Here is a 19,074-nt window from a genome sequence, read left to right as displayed (position 1 = left end):
AATCTGGTGATGGTCACCCTTCGTAATCATATCTGGAACAAAATGACAAATGCGTCTTTGCGGTGGAGCCCATATTGCAAAATTCTTGGATTGTCCATCTCGATACAGGATTTACAAATTCAAGGAGTGATAGACAGAAAACGTTGTTGGCACAATGACACTGTAACAAAAGTTAGAGATTACTAGGTTCCGCAGGTGTGTTAGCCCGATCAGATGTTCCTCTTGATGCATCAATTTCAAAGGGCAATTTTAACTACTGTGAAAGCCTCTATGGCAAAAATGGTGGACCGAATAGGTGCTATTGTTTCTGAGTTTTTCACTTATATTCTGACAGTTCAGCTCACACAGGTCTCGCAATCAGGAACAGCCCCTCTCATGTTAAACATGCCTTGTGAAATGTTTCAACCTCAAGAAAGAACGACTATTGCTTCTTCTCTCAAGTCTAATCCTAAAGATGACAATGAAATCATTATTGACGCAGAGATGGTGGAGTCAAATGCAATAATTCAAAAACGGAGTGGATCTCCCATGTCCAACGCTTCTTTTCGGCTGTCCCAGCCAAAATCAAAGAAGCAACAGCTTGGTTCTAAGTCAAAGGAGAATATTTTAGAGTAGACAGTTGTGGCTGCCCGGATATCGCAATCATAGAGGTGGTAAAAGTTATCCAGTGGAATTGTTGATCAATTCAATCAACTTCAATATATAAGTTTGTTTTTTTATTTCTTCACAGCATAATCCAGATATAATTATTTTGCATGAATCTCGGTCGGCGGGGGATAAGCATTTCCATTTACAAAATGATCGCTGATTTCGACAAGATAGCCAGTCGAAAGGAGGAGGTTTAATTATAATTGTTTCTTCAAAATTCTGTCATAGAGCTGAGATTTCTTTCCAACTGCTTTTCTTATATTGTGCCTTATAGGCACTAGACTGAGATTCCCGAGCGTTATCCGTTCTCATTAGTGAATGTTTATTTCCTTTGCAATGTGCAAGATACTAGACCTCTAGATCTTCTGTTAGTTAATTGTAGGAACTCAGTTCGGTTGGCTGGTGACTGAAATTCGCATCATTCGTTGGGGGCTACAAGACAGATATCTGCGGCAAGTGCCATTGGGATTGAGTAACATATAACTTTTCCTGTAGCAATTCGGGTTCAGCCACTTTCATACCAAAAGCACACTCAATCTGCGCTAGATTTAACTTTTATCACTCCCAGCCTTTCTGTCAATAATTGGTCGGAACTTGACTGTGACACCTGTACCCTTAGCAAAAAACAGGCATACTAAAAATGTACTTCAAACGCATTGTATTTATTTCGTATTAATTTCGCATTTTTTTGTCCCAATGCCATACAAATATGTTATAAATATACTAGGAGTACAACACTGCATATCTTAATATAAATATGTTTAAAATATGCTTTTCGCCTATTGAGCATATTTCTAACATACTGAAAATGTACTTTCTTCAGCTTGGCAGGGTTCACAAAATCTTCCACCAATAGACTGACAATGTACTTTGAAGGTATTACTAATGTACTTGACCTATTTTTCATGCTGGGAGAAAGTACCCTTGGAATGGATTAAAAATATATGAAGAATAGGATTCGCTCATATTTTTTGGAGCATTACAAATATGTTGCAGTTATATTTTCCAAACCAAGAAAAATATACTAATAATATACTAAAAGCATAAATTTATACCATTCTCGGAATGCACTAAAAATACATGAAAAATGTGATGCGCTCATATTTTTGATGCATTACAAAAATGTTGCAAAAATGCACCAAAAATATAGCTGCCAAATGCTGAAAAATATGTCCGACATTTTGAAAACTAGCTACCGAGAAACATAAATGAAGGGCAATACCGACAAACACCTCAATGCGACATTTGTGTCCATTGTCATGACCCTTTTTCATGCTCCTTGGTTGACAGTTTTCAAAAGTCAATGTTACTTAAGCTAACTTACCGTTATTTCCGTCCGTATTTTACCCACCCAGTCTGAATATATGTGACACAACTTCCTTTATATCTTTATTCGAAGCATTTGAGTACAATGACCCACCGTGGTGGTGCTGTGGTTAGGGTGCAAGACTTCTGTGCCCGAGGATGTGGGATCGAATCCTGGCCGCAGCAGCAACTTTTCGATGGAGGTGGAAAGCAAGGCGCCTGAGTGCTGTGCAATGTCAGTGCACATTAAAGAACCCCAGGTGGTCGAAATTTCCAAAGCCCTCCACTATGGGGTCTTTCATAGTACTCGCAGCAAACAATTTCGGCCATATCATATCACACATTAAATCACAATACAGTCCATGGAAAAGAAATACGCCTATGCCACTCAATATCTATTTACAGAGTTTAATTTTCAAGAAACAGTGCTACAATACACCAATATATAGAGCAACAAAACACTGATCTCGTGCTAAACGAAAGCAAGTAGAAAGTCCGGACCGCAGATCTGGATAGGTTCCAAACTTTGGACGCAACGTGGACTGAAAAGGAAGAAAACAAGACACAAATTAAAGTGGGCTTTTTAACATTCCAATTAACAATCATATACTACTACAAGAACTAGCTTTAGAAACCAGATGGTTCGTTCCTTCTTAACATGGTTATGAATGATGACAAAACAAAAGTAAAAAAACTGAGCTGGAGTTGGAAACCGCAATGTCTGAAACGCCGTATTTGAAATGTAGACTATGGCAAAGCCACCAACCTGTAATGGAAACCACAATGGGGCATTCTGTTTTTTTTATCTGATCCTGACATGAATATAATAGTTCCATTTTTCAGAATAAAGGAGTGCGGGTTAGAATCTTGGAAGCATATTTTTTTTTTTTTTATCAGAGAATGAGAAATGAAACATACTTCCCGTTTATGCATGAGGTTCCATAGCGTGCATCAAAGAAAGGACCGAACACGAGCGCTCGTGTTCTGTCCCTTCTTTAATGTGCGCTATGGAACCTCATGTAGATTACCCACTAGCCCGAACCCTGACCCTTCCTGTTTATGATTCTTTACTTGCTTTCTTCAATGCACTCGCTGCATTGTTGAATTTGTGACGCAAAAAACTCTGGACCATAGAGTAAGGTAGGTGGGGAAATTTTGACATCGCATGAACTGAAGAGGAAGGAAACAAGACACAAATTAAAGCCCTCTTTTTAACATTTAAAAGAATCAAATACTGTAACAAAATAATAAATACTGTAAGCTGTAACAAATATGGCAGCCCCTATTTACGCAAAATAAGTGAATAAAATTCTCAAATGCAGCCCGAATCTGGCCAGGTTAGATATACCAGTACCGCCCTTCTAAAAGTCGGTGTCATGATCACAGCTGACCGCATGCTTTCGTTGATTTATAAATGCAAGAATGGACAACTCTCGCCAAAAAAAAAAAAAAAAAAAGATAAATGTGCCGCTTCTTAACATTCGCATCCACCATAGGGACCGGACAACTGAACGGGTGGCGCCGTCTCTCGGCGTATCGCTCAATCGTCGGAATGCGCCGGCCCCGGCCGGCGCATTGCCAGCACATGGGAGCGTACTGTTTGTCGTTGGTTTGTGTGGAAATTGGAAACCCTAAGGTTTAGGTGACGTTGTGCGTGAATATATCCTCAAGAGAACAGAAAATTGGGCTAGTTGTGTGAATATGTCCAGTGAAATGAAGTCTGGCCAAACAAGGCTGGCTCCACTGGCAGATACGCAAACTCGTCGGACGTTTTTAAGTCGATTCATTTCTACGGGTTTCCGCAGAAGCATGAGGGGCGGGTGACCTAAGCATGGTTCTTTGAAAGGCAAAGGCACGAATCTACGTATTTGATTACTGTGTGGTCATGGAAAGTGCCGATTTTTTAAAATTCGGCTTGCTACCGGATGCTCTGTGCCTTCTGTTCCCCAGGAATGACGGCACGAGAGTCTCGGAGTTGAAGCCGCACTCCTTCATCTGTAGTCACTTTATTGACAATTGGAAATCGAAGTAACCCAACAGCGTAAGCTACAGCGCTAGCATTTCCCCACCCGTGTACAAGAAAACCCCAGCACGGAAAAAGAAAAGACAGCTCCACCATCGTCTTTCGGGCTGCGTTACGATCTTCAGTGAAGGGCAGAGACAATGTTTGTGCAGATACTTTCGCTGACATAGTCAAAGATAGTTTACTTTTTTCTCTTAACAGAAAGAGCAGATAGGAGAAACGAACAATTCCTATTACCATGATCTTGTCATTTTTCCTTTTTTCGTTTGTCAACCAATGAAAATGCGCTGAGAGCTCTGCGTTGATACTCTTAGAATTTGTTAACATTTGTTTGTTGCATGTCCATTTCGCTTAATAACATCACTCATTTCACAGCTCAATCAATACCGCATGGTCACAAAATCTTCTATCGGCTTCATTAAAAGTCGAACAAGAAAAAAAAATACAATTTAATTTTTGGAAACGAGCATGAACGTAGCATTTTTTTTTTTTTTTTAATTTCGAAGGCCGTGTATCAGTTGCTTTTTTTTCGCATTCACGCTGCACCTGACACGGCTTTACGTATTTTCTCAGCAGCGTCCATTTCCTGGCCCGTCTAAATACATGTGTTTCTCATCGGCGTTTTAGTGAACGTGAGATTTCCCGATTGTGGCGTATGACAAGACCGTTTTACCTCTCTCAGAAATTGCTTCTATGGCCAATGTAAACAGATTTAGCGGCAGTCCGGCAGGCTGCAGTGACAAAGTTGTAAAAGGAATGGCTTTCAGTTACCCGGATTCCTTTACGTGCAAATAGAAAACTACCTACATGGTCGTGTCCCCTCACACTGATCAGGTATCGAGGTCAGCTAGGTATCGGCACCGCAAGTTCGTGGTACGCTGAGAAAGTAGACCACCTTAGGGAACGAGCCATCAGAGGGATTCATTTAACAATAGAATGCTCTCTTAGTTGTCGGTGGCTTATCTTACAACACATCACACTGTTTTTTTTTTCGATTGTATTTAACAGTTTGACAGTATTGGACTATTGCCTTCAGATGTTCAAGGCAGGTGCGGTCAATCGCATTGAACTTCCTGCGCTGCGAGAACGCTAGCAGGAAATTTAATTTTTTTTTCTTTTCACAACCTCCGCAACATGTCGGGAGAAAGGCATGTATAGTATAATATTTTCTAAGTCAATTGCAGCTCCGACGTGTTCAACAAGAGCATTGCCGTATATGTAAAAATGATGCTGAGGTGGTATTACTCATTTGGCTTACATTATGATTAAGTTTGATAGTCTCAAGGCCGGGTTCAGTGAGATATTGTAGCGTAATTGTGCAGGAAGTCCTGGTAGTATATGTGCGTTTGCTATTCCAACCATAAATAGGATCCTACTTTTGTCTTGCTTGTTTATTTTTCTCCTTTTACAGCTCTCGTTGCAAGGTTGAAACTGGAATGTCATTTGCTATTATTCTACTCTGAATCATTTGAGCCTAGCTATTACCAAAAAAAGACAGGTGCAGCATCTTTTTCATTTTACATGAACGCTGACCATTACAACTACCACTACTACGGCGCCATGGCTCGGCGGTATTTGATCTTCAGGCAAATTTCAACTAGACCTAATATAAGATAGACGCGCAGTGCAGGCGCAATTCCCGTCTTCAAAGTCGCCTTAACAGGTGCCTAACAAAGGTGTTCCTAGCGCATGGTGAAATCACGCGCGCGGCATTTTCGAGGATATAACAAAAATACCATGCGCCGGGTGGTTTCAAAAAAAAAAAAACGCACGCCCTGCCGAGAACGGCCGTTTTCTTTTTCAAGATTTCCCGGTCAAAAAATACTTGCGATTACTCAAAGCAGCTCAAAGCTCTCAAAGTCACACCGCAAAACGACAGGTAGGGACAGGCTCAAAAACGCCTCGCAGAACGGAAACGACTGCGCCGCTCAGCTGCCTCGCCATTCCGCTGTTTCAGCACTCAGCCGCGAGTGGCGCTGTTCCACCGAGGAGACGGTGGCGCCATACAACGGGCGCCCGGTCCCTATAGCTTATGCTACTCCGCACGTTCAGACGACAAGGACGGTCGACTTTGGCAAAAAAACAAGAAAAAAAAAAAAAACTCCGCTTCTTAACGTCCGCCCTAATCCATCCTAATTTACAACGAAATTTTGTTTCTACACAGCAGCATTTATATAAAAAAAAAACACTGTTATATTACGAACTTCACTGCATGAACAGTTTGTCTTTTAGCGGTGTAGAAAATACAAAACCCAAGTTTTCAAACCCTTCCCTTTCCGCTTAATCTTGAATGCATGCATTTGTGACTTTAATACAAGCGAATTTGGAAGAAACAGCAAACGAAACAAGTAAAGCTTTGGTAACATACAATTGCATACCTCAAAATATCAGTACAGTTGAAATTTTCTGTGGAGCCAAGCTGCTCCAAACAGGTGCTCTACCATTAATTTTACCCACAGAAAACCTTTTGACCAAACTTGGGACATCTCAATTAAAATCCTCACTGACGGCTGGAGGTACAAACATTGCCATCAAAAATTATCATGAGCTTCATGTGTTGATACAACTGCCATGAAATAGGTGCTCCCACTCAATACGAAACCAATTGGCGCTGTGAATGTTTTAACGGTGCCTGAAAGCCTGCAACTGCATTGCAGGTATAATAGGAATGGGATGTGCAAACTGAAAGTCTCAGCAATATAGACCACCAAGTTCAGTTTGATTCTTGTACTATAAGTTCTCAATGGTTTTCTCACATGAATGCAAACTAGCGCCCATATTGTAAACGTGCCTCGACTTGACGCTCTACCACCAGTGCTTGGAGTGGAGAAAACAGCCACTCCTCCACTTCAGGGCCAATTAGGATTCATGAATCCAACTCGGCATTTCCTCTGACAAGTTCTCTCTCTACTCGAAGCAGCGCAAATGGCGTGTGGGGATGAAATTAAGGCGTACTTTTGGCCAGAAAACTGTGTGCTAAAGTAGCACGCTTAGTTTTTCATGTTGAGTCTTCAACAACCTTCGCAAGCAAGTTCGATGTTAAGAGCATAGTGGAACTTGTTTTGCGGGCTAGATGAAAAGGGTGGCTGTGAAAAACTACCAAAAATGCTTTTGCGCCTGGCAACAGTCGCTGCTGGTGACAGAGTTTTATTTGTTTGGTGTGAGATGTTCTCGCCCTTTGCTGCTTTGCCTTTTTTTTTTATTGCCATGCTTTGACAGACATCAAAATACATTTGAAAAAAAAAAAAAAGTAAAAGCCGGCACTTTCTATGAACATGGCTTTGGCCTTCAGAGGGCTCGGGGGCAAACGGTGAAAACCTGCATGCTGCTTCACAGTGCGTTTCAGCGCATACACACTGAATTCGGAGCCCTAACTGGAAATGTGCTTGAAAAGAATGCCTTCGCTGGTAGCGAATATCCTTCCGTAGGACAAGCACACCAATGCACTCCCTCGACAGTGCCGCGCGTCCGAAGACGCACTACGTACCCTCAGGTGACAGGCAAGCCATTGATGCGTGGGGTGCAGCACAGATGTCCGCACAGCCCCACCCCAGCACCCCAGCTTACTGCATGTGACATGCTCTTCCCCCACGACAAGTTTGCCGCCGTTCATCAGACAAGGCGAGCTATGGAAGGAGTGCGCCCCCCCCACAGCTCGAGTCCACCTGCAAGCAAGCCCACCATTAACCGTGAAATGCGCGCCTCAACTCCGCACTCAGTAGGCTCCGAAAAGTTGTTCAGTTCATCGGCAACGACTTGAAATGTACCCACACCACAGACGCATAATGCGATAATCATTTACAGTACTGGTACCGGCGGCTGATCACAGTTATAAAAGCTCGGCACGGGCAGCAAGAGGCTACGGCCACACCTGTAAAACTATAACGTGCCAGATGTCCTGGGTCGCTGTCACTTTCAGCCAATGCTTTAGAGAAAGGTTTGGTGCATCCTCGTCATATCCACTTTCGTGAAGTTTGGTATACCGGTAGAACAAAGTCCACACAGCGAGCAAACGATGTGATGTCCTCAGTGTTTACAAGTGGAGTGGTCGAGGAGCGGCGCCAAGGCAGCGGCACTGCGGACTAGAGATCCTTGAGAAAACTCGAGTTCTCTCTGCCACTGTTGGGAGTTATTCGAGTGGAGGTTGTTTTCTGAAACGAAAAACGGGCCTCGGGGGCCGCTTGGAGTAGAAGTTAGAGTGAAGGCGCAGTCGTGAATATGGCGGTAAGACTAACTGCCACATTCACGACATGCCTTCACTGCAACTTCTACTCCAGGCCGCTTGAAGCGGCAGATCTGTTTTTTTTTTTTTTTTTTTTTTTTTTGCCAGAGTCGACCATCCTTATAGTCTGAACGTGCGGCGTAGCATAAGCTTTGATAACTCTGATCAGCTGCCGGTACCAGTACTGTAATTGATCATCGCATTACACTTTTGTGGCATGGGCACATTTCAAGTCGTCACTGGTAAGCGAAAGTTTCGTGGCTTGCCCTGCGCGATGGCTTCCCCAGACGACGGTGGACTTGCAGGGGAGCAGTGTGTTACATGCAGTAAATTGGGGGAACTGGAGGTGCGGAGAAGCTGTGCGGACATCTGTGCTGCACCCCATGCATCAGTGCCTTGCCCATCGCAGTCGAAGAAGCGCATTCATTTACTCATCCTACAGAGCGATATTTGCAGTCAGCAAAGGGCATGGCTTTTCAAGCAGGTTTTCAATTATGGCTCCGAACTTGTCCGAAAGAGACTGGGCAATCAATGAACAGAAGGGTAAATGAACATCGGGCAGACACAGGCAAAAACCTCCCAAAAGCAGCTTCCCAGCATTTCAATCAGATGGGCCGTAAGGTTATTGAAATTTATTTATTCTCCATGTTGGGCTTTAAATCTTCAAGGGACACAAAATATAGGGTGGCATATCTAATCCATAAATTTAGAAGATTGGAACCAACAGGAGCAAATATTGTTACGTGGAAACTATGTATTTACAGTATATTTACAACAGCCTCAACAAGCATAGCCGCGAGCAGCAACATGGAACCAGGCCCACTTTGTTGTCATCTCCTTGTCCCTTCCAAGAGGCAAGTGAAGGAAACACTTTGTTGTCGTTATCTTGCAACAATATCTTGAAAGAAGCATTAGTATTCCTTAAATATATTTCCTCTCTGCCACAACTAGTCATGACAACAATCCCATAAAGTGTAAATAGTACACTTTATTCATAGCATATGTACATACTCTGTATCCCCGCCCCCCTCCTGTAATAGCAAAAGCTCCAAGTGTTTTTTCAAACATGTTCGTTTCTCATTACTTCTTACTTTGGTTCCCCCTTGAATCGTTTCAGATAATGCCATGCTTGGCAGGTATAGTATACTCTGATTTGTTGTTATTTTAATTTTTTTTGTCCTTCTCTCCCCTTTCCAAAACCTCTTGATAGCTGTTCCCATGCAGCTAGCTGTATTGCTCATCAGGTCCCTTTGGAATGCTTGTCCCTTTCAATGTATGAAGGAGCACTGAACAAGGGTAAAAGGGGTACAAGAATGCTGAATTGGGTGAGTTGGTGCGTTTGCATTTGTCCTTGTCTTCTTTGCGCTACGTTTCCTAAAATGTAAAAGGGGTACATCTCAGTTTGCAGGTCGAGCCAACGTTTCGACAAGTGGACTTGTCTTCGTCTGGGCAAAGCGATCATCAGTGGCAGGGGCTTAAATACGCTGTTGCTTCCAAAGAAGAAAAGCTGTGGAGGTGAAAGTGGGTGAGAATAAAGCAGGTGAAGGAATGGGGAGGGGAGGATGGGTGAGAAGATGAGAAGAAAGTAGGTCATGGAGTGAACAAAAAAAAACATCTTCAGTATGTATTTCTCAGCCTGGAACCAGGGATCCTGTGGCCAGCAAAAGAAGTAAAACAGCATACCAGGAAAAACTACAATACCGGGTAGATGATTAGTCACCACTTAAGAGAATCCCTTAAGTATACTCCCTATGCAATATAACTATTCGGGGAAACAATCCCACATAGCGTTAATTGTACAGCTTATTCACAACGCATGTACACTCTATTCCCTTCTGCAATAGCATAAGCTGTACATGCTTCTCCAAACACATTTCCCCCTTATCACTTGTTGCTTGAGTTTGTCCTCAAACTTTTTCTTTTGCATGTCATTTGTGGTTCACTGTGCAGTTATTATCCTGTGACTTTGTACTAACCTCCCCCCCCCCCACCACCACCACCACCAGCTTTGCAGAAAGTTTTAAGAATTGGCCCCCTTAGATATATTCCTTATCAGGGCCCTTTGCAAAGCCTGTCCCTTTGTCAGGTGTATCTGCACCAAACCCTCTTAAGTGGTGACAAATCATCTACCCGGTATTTTAGTTTTTCCTGGTATGCTGCTTTTACTTCTTTTGCAGGCCACCACAAGATCCCTGGTTCCAGGCTGAGAAATACATACTGAAGATTTATTTATTTTTTCACTGCATGATCTACTTCCTTCTCACCCATCCTCCCCTCCACACTCCTTCACCTACTTTCTTCTCACCCACTTTCCCCTCCTAATCTTTTCTTCTTCAAAAGCAAAAGAATATTTAAACCCTTGCCAGTGATAATCACTTTGCCCAGACGAAAACAAGTCCACTTGTCGAAACGTTGGCTCGACCTGTGAACTGAGGCGCACCCCTTTTACCCTTGTTCAGTACTTCTTCATACCGGCTAAACCATCTTCCTTTCGTTCTACCTGTCCCCTTTCAAGAAACACGTGTCAGCATCGAACCTGCTTTAGGTGCTGACAATCGTTTACTTTGCATATTAAATTTTCTTGCTGCTGCTGCTTTTCTTTTTTTTTTTTTTTCATGTGATGATGAAAGCACTGGTTCCATGCTCATAGAAATTCATACCCAAGGAAACATTCTTTCACTTCTCGCCCTGCTTCTTTCTTCCCCCCCCTCCCCCCCTCCCTAGATTGTCTTCTTCGGAAGCAAAACCGTATTTAAAACCTCCACCAGTAATTGTGCTGCCCAGACGAAGACAAGTCCCCTTGTCGAAATGTTGGCTCGGCTTGCTAACTGAGGCTCCCCCTCTACACTTGTTCAGTGCTCTTTCATCCTACAAGCGAATTCCCTACTTTGATCTAATAGATGTGCCACCTTCATGGTCCCAACAGCGTAACAAACATTGTTTAGACTTGATGTTAAACTCTTCTGTTCATAGTAAAACTGAAGGTGTATCTGGGATGATTAGATTTCTTACAGCTTAGACTGTGCAGCTCTGTCAGGTCAATTTTCAGTGCCCCAATGAGGCATTTACACTACCCAACTTGACACACAGTACTTTCTGAGAGAATCATGCTTAGCAACGGGTATAAAAAAATAATGCAGAATAGGTGCCTCTTATAAAGGGCTACAGGTTAACTTAATTTTCAATGCATCAGTTGATCAACACTTGCAGGACAGCCAAAACACTCAGTACCTCCAGTATTTCCTGCTGCTGCACCAGCCATCCCAGAAGTATTGAAGACGTCAACAAGTTCTGGCAACTCTATAAAACAACAGAACATTACAGAAAGAAAACATGAGCAACACTGCACATTGGAGCTTCAGATGGGTGAAGTTTAAATTTCGCAAACTTATTTAGCTACCGACAACACAGAGCAACACAAAGATGCTACTCAGCTAGAAATCATTTGCACTATGTCGTGCAGCAACCAACAATGCTACTGAGTAAAACTTATTTGCCTTTGTCTGGGCCTTAGAAAATAACCATTTTTTTTTTTTTTTTCATTTGCTCCTGCACAAGGTCTGCAGACATAATCAGAAAGATATCACTTGCAGAGTTTAGAAATCGTCCTTGAGGTGGCACCACAAAAGGCAGCTATGTATTGTACAACCAACGCCGATTGAGCTACCACTGCACAGCACCAACTATAAGATTGGAATGCAAGGAGGCAGTGTCCATATTCCAGTGTACATAAAGCAATACCTACAGGAAGAAGGTGTGCCTACATACGCACCCGCCAGCTGCTCGGTTAAATGGACTCACTTGCTCAAAATAATGCGCAATGGTCTCAACTGCCTCAGATGAAACAGACAAAGCAAGCACTCAGATTAAAATATTCAATGTGCATTCTGAATGAGTGAGCCCAAGAAAATTTGCACTTTTCTTTCTAGATGCAAGATTTCTGGTTCCCAATTCAACGAAAATGTTTGTACTCTAAAAAAGTAGTCGCATACAGTGCTAAGTCTGAACGACAAGCACTGTATCGCAACAGTGCTCAGATAACAACATTTTAACGCATATTATTTGGATTACATAACTGGTATCAAAGCCTCCCTTGACCTTCACCCACTGGAAATTCCGACGGAAAATTGCACAACTTTGTCCTCATTGACCAAACTTGCTCTTAGAGTTGCCACTAGGCACTTCTTGTTGCCATTATAATTCAATGAGCGTTCAGCGTCTTCATGGTCACACTGATGCTTTCAACAGGTTCTTTTTTCCTAGACCAATTGCAGCATGGAATAAATTATCCGAATCAATAGCCTCCAAGCATGACATTTAAATTTACGGCTATACTTGCTGCCGATCTAAACGAACAACTACAATGGTTTCCTTTCTGTGCAATTTTTATTCTTTCGAGTTTATGTGATTGTGGTCTATGTTGCATTTGTTTTTGCTCTTATACTGCCATAGTCTGTTTTAGGAGTTTTTGAATTGTGCTCAGGTACAATTTATGGTATTCTTGTATTGCTGTTGTATTACTGCATTGTAGTGCCTGTTCTCGTTTTTCATTTCCTGACAGCTGATACATATGTTATCGATCCCCCCCCCCCCCCCCCCCAATGTAATACCCCACTTGGGGCCTTTAAGGATAGAAAAGGATGATGATAATGATGATGAGACAGACTATTTGGCTGGCAGAAAATGTCCGCTCCTTTCCAGCTCTTCAACACAGTAAAGGTTATGTGAACGCATAACTTTTTCTATCACGCAAACAAGACAGGCAGTCTTGTGCTCGTGCCAATAACTTTGGCATGTAATTATGCGACATAGTATAGCTAGAAGCAATATAAGAGAGAACACAGGAGCACGTGGCCTCCACACTTTGCAAAGTGCTGCCACCGACATGTGATCAGAATCAGCAGTAAAGGCGCACGCAAAGTAAGCTTGGACGGCTCCTTTTTCCGAGGATGCCCTTTACATTATTTCTTTAAACAAAGAAATAAGTGGTCAGTGGTACCATGGATTGACCCATAATTTGATGAAGATTGGACATAGACATGGCATCCAGATTGTGTCCTGCGACATAAAACAGAGCCAAAGGCAAGTTTGCTCGAGTGAATAACCAGGAGTTTAAGTCTAGATGCCAAACTGCGCACCAGACAAGGTACTCCGATTGTATCCAGGGGATTGTCTACCAGATTCCCTTACATTGTGGGAAGCAATACATTGACTAAAACTTCCTGCTGGGCGAGTTGGTAGTTCATCTTGATGTAGGGTTTTTTTTTTTTTTTTTAGCGCAAACGTCTCGCCTTTCTTGTCTTTGTTTGCGCTAAAAAAAAAAAAAAAAAAAAAACTACATCAAGCAGTACATTGGACAAACAGGAAGATTCATTAATGACAAAATTAGAGAGCACGCTGCAGCAATATCGGAGAAGTCAGACACCAACCTCGCAGTGCACTGCAGAGGCTGCTTTATTTGTATTTGCAAAGACCAAAAATGTCCAGCTGACCTTCACAATGTGAAGGTTTTGAGAAGGAATAAGGACAGGTTACCAAGGGAAATTTTCGAAGCACGTGCAATCAGGAGCTCGGAAGACCAGTGTGTTACCACGCCTTCAGTGGTACTGTTGAAAAAGGAATTAGATTACGCTTGTTGGCAGGATGTTAAAGATAAGGAATAAGTTAGCTGCAGAGGTAAAGTGAAGGGAGAAAAGATGCGCGGGTTCAGATCAATATAGTTGTCAGTGCAGCGTTGTCCTTGTGTCTGTGTGCGCTTCTTCGGTTTTGTTCCCCTGCTCTGCTGCCTTCTTCCAAGATGTTACACCAACTAGCTCAACGTTCTACTCTATTATTGTTCAACTGAGGGATTTCATGTGAAAACCAAAGCCTTAAATGTACACGGCATTGCGTTCCACTGTTTAGGGCATTTAAAAGGCAATAGATGAGAAATGTATGCGACAGTCAAGCACAGCAAAACTGAACATGCCCGCGCCTACATTTGTTGCCATCACTCCCTTGTGTTTCGCCCTGCAGCTCGGAAATTTCTTTCTTTCCCTACTTCTTGCTACGCTTTTCCGCTCTTTTACTTCTGAGTGAACTGCACCACCTTCCTTCCATATTCATAGCCACCTTTACTTTTTTATCCTATGCACTGCATTGCAGATGAAGCTATGTGATGTTAAGAAGATAGTGAGAGACCGGAAAGCGTGGCGTGACATGGTCCATAGGGTCACGAAGAGTCGGACACGACTGAACGCCTGAACTGAACTGAACTGCATTCTTTCCTTCACGGTTCTAAGGCTTATGTAAAGTTGGCTCCTTAGTGTTGGTGAGCCTGATGATAAAGCCATTAAACAAGCAGTTTTGCATTTTTTTTTTTTTTTTATATCTGCCCTTCGATTCTAAGTAGTGCGTGTGCAGTGATGTAATTTCAAGGGAAGTACATCCCCGTGGCCAGGTGCACTTTACGACAACTGATTGTTACCAAAAATGTTTTTACCATTTAGGCAAAAGATTTCACTTATGGAAGAGGAACTGGGACTTCAGTTTCATTTTACTATATCCGAGTTTACTATAGTGGGGTTCCACTGTATTAGCACTGCGCTGCGTGTTCGTTTATTGTTAGTTTCGCTGAGCTAAGACAGTGCACTCTTAGACAGGCCTTCCAATGGTTAACCGGCTTCAAGACATAGCAATAAATGAACCAGCTGTGAATGGACCCCTTTCTAAGTCAAGCCAGAGCTTTGAAATCAATACTGGGTTGCAGGCAGTCACAAATTTGCAGTGATGGCAGATAGGACTGGGACAGGCATTGAAAAACATTCCTCATCATATGTCTAATTCTGCACATGCACCATGCCAATCATTTAATGTGCCAGAGAGTGCCATGTAATGATTGATCACAGGCCTTTAATTGTGACACTCAATTGTGCCGTGAAAATCCTTCCCCATTTACAAAAGTAATCATTAGCTGTAACATGACCTGTAAAAATTGACACAGAGAGCTGAGGCTGTGTGATCACTACATGCATAATATGATGCTGCATTCCCAGGACATTAAAATTGCAAACAAGCCATTCATTTCTTCAGTAGACACAATATGAAAAATTTTTGACTGAAGAGAGCTTTGAAATCAATACTGGGTTGCAGGCAGTCACAAATTTGCAGTGATGGCAGATAGGACTGGGACAGGCATTGAAAAACATTCCTCATCATATGTCTAATTCTGCACATGCACCATGCCAATCATTTAATGTGCCAGAGAGTGCCATGTAATGATTGATCACAGGCCTTTAATTGTGACACTCAATTGTACCGTGAAAATCCTTCCCTATTTACAAAAGTAATCATTAGCTGTAACATGACCTGTAGAAATTGACACAGAGAGCTGAGGCTGTGTGATCACTACATGCATAATATGATGCTGCATTCCCAGGCCATTAAAATTGCAAACAAGCCATTCATTTCTCCAGTAGACACAATATGAAAAATTTTTGACTGATTTTAACTCTTATTTATGTGGAGGATCATAATATTGCAAAAGTGTATTTAAATTGCCAATGACAATTTTTTATTCAATATGAGTTATGCATAGATAAGCCTTCTAACTACTTCAACATAGCCAAAAACATGTAGTTGCTTACCTTTTGATCTAATTCCAGCCTAAGATGCTGTCTCCCCCTTTCGTTTTCCTGGCTTCTATTATACAAAAAAGAAACACCATAATTTTTTTTTCAAAAATGAGGTTTAACTGCTTAAACACAAACAATTTAGAACTGATTCCTAGCTTTTAACAAGCAGCAGTCATTCATCAATAAGAGGCCTGGAGGAATGTAAGAGACTAATGGTATAATGAAGAATGCAATTTGAACATTATTTTCAATAGCAAGCTGTGGTACTTAAGAGAATAGTGAAAGCTTAGCATCAACACTAAGGCAACAGGTGATGCCACCAAGCTGCCCATTAAGGCTCAGAAAAATAATTTATTTTGCCAATGTACTGCATGTTAAACTCGCTGAAATTGGTGTGCCAGACTTACTGAATAACATAAAAAGCTTTCTGCTGAATAATTTGACAATCTACCAGCTCCAAGATGCTGTGGAGCTGGCCGATACACATGGGGTTCACGACCACCCTGTACAGGATTTCTGGCTCAAACAGGCTTCTGCAGCACACTGCTAACTCGAATAAGGAAGTTGCTACATGATGATCTTAAAACATATCTTAATGGCCTGCAGATCTATTTAATTTCTGACTCTGTCTCAGGGATTAGATTGCAAACGTAAGCATTTTATGCTGTTGTCAAAGAAGGAAAACAATACATTTTTACAGAAATCTAAAAGCAATACAAAACATTTTCTCATTATGGCCTATAAGACATGAATGGAAGGTACAGAAGACAGAAACCTTGCTGGTCTTCAGTCGATGGGCATCACCATATCCCTCCTCTTCCTCAAGCATTGCATTCAGTAATATTTCCAGATTGCTGCGCACAGCTAGGAAGAAGAAAACCTATTAGCAGACATTCTCATACCCGTCTTTGCTTCACTCTATATTATGGCTTGTGAATGACATCACTTGCCTTAACATACAAATGGCACAGTTCAAAATTGAGCTCTTGCTCTGAAAAAGCAATGACTACGTTCATATTTGTTTTTACATATCGAACACCCTGGGCGGGGACACTTATATCCCCACCCACGGTGTCCGATATGCAAGAACAAAAATGTTGAAGCCGACATTCACCACTTGCTGTGGGACTGCCCAGCACTGAAATTGACACGAATCCGGCACTTGGCGATAGCTAGCCTACCAGCAAACAATCCTGCCTCGTATATCACCTGGACGGAGGGACATCATGCTCACTCCTTCACTTCATAAAATCACCCAACCTTTTTCCATTAATTTAATCATTTCTTCATTCTTCATCTCATACCCTACTGATGCCCTTAGGCAGTAAATATCGTTAAAAAAAAAAAAAAAACTGACGGCACAAGCAGGCAATGTACTTTCCGGTTCTAACCAAAAAACATTGATAAACATTCGCCGGTAAAAAAATTACGGCATCTGAAAAACCCAATAACGCCGGTTTTTGGTATCTAGGACCAGTTCTTGAAAAACTTTCCTCTTCCGTCCCTTCAGAGTACAGAAACAAGCATAAAGTATTTTAACCATGGCTCCACTTGTTTACGTCACTGCAAAATCCGGACACTGCGATGTGTGCCAAAAGTCTTTCTGTGGCGTGACATCGTATTTTTTTCTCCCTTAATACCAACGTTGGGGAAAAAAAAATTACTGCACTGTCGACATGTTGAGTACTACGTGCATGCCCCTTCTCCCCAAGGAGGGCCGTAAATATAAATAACCAAAGAACCTGGGAGACCCTGCACAGCTCTGACCCTGAGACCCAGCTGGGCGCGATCAACCTGACCGAAGAACAACGCGCACCAGCCAGCATCCGAGGCGAAGCGCCAGACGCGGGTGGAGGAGATACGCGAAGTCTATTCCTCCTTCTTGATAAACATGCATGCATACCGCCACAGCGAAATAGCAACGCTATCTGGCTCAATGCAAGGGCGCCAGTTCTACATCTGCAAAAAATACAATAACAGTCTGTATACTTACGGCTGAACTTGACAGCTTGCGCGACGAGCAGCTTTGATGAGCCAGTTGCCCGCCGTTTTTTATCCTCTCGGGCCAGGCAACGTTTATCCGATTGACCTTCTGTGAAGGGCCGCTGAACGTCGGCAAGGTTTTTGAGTTACGTTTGACGACTGCGTCGTGCCCCTGAATTACATTAACATACTCTACAGCAAAAGACTCATCGGGAAATTGGAACAGCGCGAACTTGAACAAGGTATCACATGTCACCAATGGATCCCAAAATGGCCTAATCGCACGTGTGTCGCACCCGCCACCTATAAGGAGTAAATAATGTTTCTGTCTCTTCTTTTAGTAGTAACTCACACCATTTAGCCCAAATATAGCCCTTGTTATTCTATTTTAACGATCTTTTTCCTCATTTATTTTTTTTTTTCACTTATGACATCTTTTTACCATGTATACAAGCATGGCCTCCGAGATCACCAAACGGTGATCTCGGAGGCCGTAATACAAGCAACTTTTTTTATATATTTATTTTTCAAATTTTATAGGCCTACACGACACATTTTTGTCTCGCTTGACATTGACACACACAATGTTCTTACACAGCTCCTTCTGCATCTGCTTTTGTGTCTGCTTAGGTTTTGTAACGCACCATAATGTGTACAGCTTCATATACAAAGGCGTAGCAATTTCATTATCAACTCCATTCTTATTTTATTTTTATTTTTTTGTCAATTAGCGGTCGCCGTCGTCAGACAAGTCGTACTGCATGTTGCTCCTTTTGCCCGGAAGTTAACGAAGAACTCGTCCGCAGCGTTATGAGGACGATTGTTCGAGAGGATAACAATTCGGCTTTCTCGCTGTCTCGGCATCATTTCACTAGAACTGCTAGCTGAGAGGCGCACACGACCACAAAACATCAGTCATGATGTATGTGCACCCCTCGAATGTATTCAGGAAAACAAAAGGGACGTAGGAGGTTTAGGAGGTATGATCTAGTCCTGAAAGTGGTATACGTGAGTCCCTCTTAATCACTTGAGTAAGAGACAGAGAAGATCGGCATCGTGGCCATCGTGGCCACGGACGTTCCGCCACGCTACGCTCTGTGGCCATTTCAACGTGTTAGCAAACACATCGCAAGACATCGTCGCTGCCGTATTCAGCTGATTGTAGTACATATGTGAAAGAGCATATGTGTGATCCGTACTAATTAGCTCGCCATACGTGTCTAACACGACGTCCCGTATATTAGCTTGTGTTATATACGTGATCGGGATTGGGGCAGGGG

At 42.4% G+C, this 19,074-nt stretch overlaps 1 long non-coding RNA gene across 2 annotated transcripts; it reads right to left on the bottom strand.

Moving 5' to 3' along the window:
• Window positions 1-1,825: 1,825 nt before the first annotated feature.
• Window positions 1,826-18,176, bottom strand: LOC146176920 (uncharacterized). 2 transcript variants are annotated; one of them, XR_014701583.1, is made up of 5 exons: window positions 17,805-18,163; window positions 16,587-16,675; window positions 15,824-15,878; window positions 11,430-11,498; window positions 1,826-2,495 (listed from the first exon to the last, which is right to left on the bottom strand). It is a non-coding gene; the product is annotated as an uncharacterized LOC146176920 (long non-coding RNA). The 2 variants fall into 2 exon arrangements; XR_014701584.1 differs by lacking the exon at window positions 1,826-2,495 and adding an exon at window positions 3,057-3,123 and having other exon boundaries at window positions 17,805-18,176.
• Between the last annotated feature and the right edge of the window lie 898 nt (window positions 18,177-19,074).

Source organism: Amblyomma maculatum, chromosome 10 (genome assembly GCF_055883805.1).
Source record: "Amblyomma maculatum isolate TAMU_Amacu chromosome 10, ASM5588380v1, whole genome shotgun sequence".
Lineage (NCBI taxonomy): Eukaryota > Metazoa > Arthropoda > Arachnida > Ixodida > Ixodidae > Amblyomma > Amblyomma maculatum.
This window is presented reverse-complemented; position numbering and strand designations above follow the sequence as displayed.